Source organism: Pteropus alecto, unplaced genomic scaffold, assembly GCF_000325575.1.
Source record: "Pteropus alecto unplaced genomic scaffold, ASM32557v1 scaffold311, whole genome shotgun sequence".
NCBI classification, from domain to species: domain Eukaryota; kingdom Metazoa; phylum Chordata; class Mammalia; order Chiroptera; family Pteropodidae; genus Pteropus; species Pteropus alecto.
Window position 1 is genome coordinate 4772751 of NW_006431916.1, and position 2207 is coordinate 4774957.

Genomic DNA, 2207 nt, shown 5'->3' on the forward strand with positions numbered 1-2207 from the left:
AGGTAAAAGAAATGCTCATAGTAAAATAAACAAAATTTGCATATAATTTTAAGAGGTTTTCAGACTCTATCTGATCTAATATCCTAGATTAGCAAAGTTTACTTAAAATAACCAAGAGCATGAGAGAAAAACAGTTGAAAAAAGATAATATCTACTATTTATTTAGCCTCTTTTATATGTCAAGTATTATTTTAATATTTGCATACATCATGTTCATACAGTAATTCCATTAATCGCCATAATAATTAATGTTGTAAAATTAATGATGTAAAAATTATTTTCTTCTTTTACAGAGAATTGCCAAAGAGCGGAAGGAAATAAGTGAACTGAGAGTTCTTGCATCTGAACTGTAATACATCATTAGCCTTATTAAAGAGAAGCTATTCTGACACTTGTTTAAATGGTAAAAAAGAAAAAGAAAAAAAAAAGATTTTATTTGAAACTATTGCAATAGGAGAGAGACTACTGCAATAGGGAAGAGAGGTTGAACTCAGCTTCCAATACAGCAAAGATAACTGGAGATTTATAGCCAATGAGCAGAATGAGGGAGCCAGTGAATGAAAAATTACTAAGAGGAATTTGATTAGATATGAAGGGTAAGTTTCTTGTTAAACTGGATTATTGATAAAGGCAAGCCCAGGTGATCAGATACTAAAGATGGGAGTATTCTCAATAAACTGGCTTAGCAGATTCTTTGCTAAAACTGGGCACAGCTGGCCAAGGGCAGGACCCTAGCATGAGGCCTTGTCAAAAAGAAAGGTCTCAAAGGATCCTGACTAATGTTTGGTCAAGGGAGGAGTCTGTCAAACTCTTTTCTTTGTATTCATGTCTTCATTCAAAAATGTTTATTGATCTTCAATTATATGATAGGCACTCGTTAAAGATACTGAGGTCAATTAGACAGGTCTGATTGATCCTGTTCTTATGGAGTTTGGATAATTGCTGCTCTTCCTTTATATCCCAGTTCAGAGGTTTACTCCCCTATGAAGACTTCTCTGACTCCACCTCACCTGGATCTACATCCCCCATCGCAGACTTATCTCCCTAGGCTATCACCACCTTATTATCTATGTATCCTATTAGCTATGTGTCCTATGTATCCCATTAGCTATGTATCCTATGTATCCTATTATCTTATTATCTATGTGTCCTATTAGATTGTCAGCCCTATGAGGAAATCAGCTATGTCAACCTGGTTCACTCATTCCCAGTAACTAGCACTAAACCTGGCCAAGTAGTAACTCAGTATATAGTTGACAAAGTTTGCAAAATATAGACAGTGGAAGCCAGAAACAGACAAGTGATGCCAAAAGCTAATCAAGAGAGATGTTAAGGACATGTTGTTTCCCAGATATAGGGCTATAGAAAAAGTCAAATAAATGAGGAATTGAAAATATACTATAAAAAGTAAGAGTTCCAAGATCTTTCTGAGTTACTGAAGTCTGAAGTTGTCAGAAGGCCAAACAGCAAGGGTCTGGGATTTCAGATACAATTCATTTGAACACAGAACATGGGCTTGATCCCAAAGCAAATGATTCTTGGCTCTGGAAGCGGTTATAATACTTTTAGCTAATAGGAGTTCACAGAGCTCTGTTTATTTCATAGTTTAGTAAATTTCTTTTGTGGATCTTACTTTTCTCTTTAGTAAAATGTGGGCTGGGGTCAAGGGAAGTGTTGGCTATGAAATACATAAATATATAGTGCAATACATATGAGCAATAATTCTAAATCGATGATCCCATGGCTTATATGTGTTTTTGAGACAGTGGAGGGTTATTAAAGGAATTCATTAAAGAAATGTGATATGAAACTTATGGTAGATAGTGGGTCTAATCAATAGTATATAATTTCTATCTTTGTACAGTCAATTTCCAGCACAACTACCACCTCTTATTTTCTAACTGAAAATCAAATTATAAAGAACTTTGAATCAGGAAAGAAGGATAGTCTTTTAGTGAAAAGCCCATGGACTCTGAAGAGCCAGCTGCCTGTGGTTTAGTCCTACTTCTTTCACCTAATAGCTATGTGACCACAGGCAAATACTTAAATTCTCTGTCCTTTACTTTCTTCATAAGATAAATGTAAACAAGCAAACCTTTCGCAGGTGGTACTGATGGATATCATAACAACCAATACATGTGAAGGGTTAGAGCATTACCTGGTACATGTAAAAGCTCCCAAAATGCTCGATTTATGACTGTAGGGAA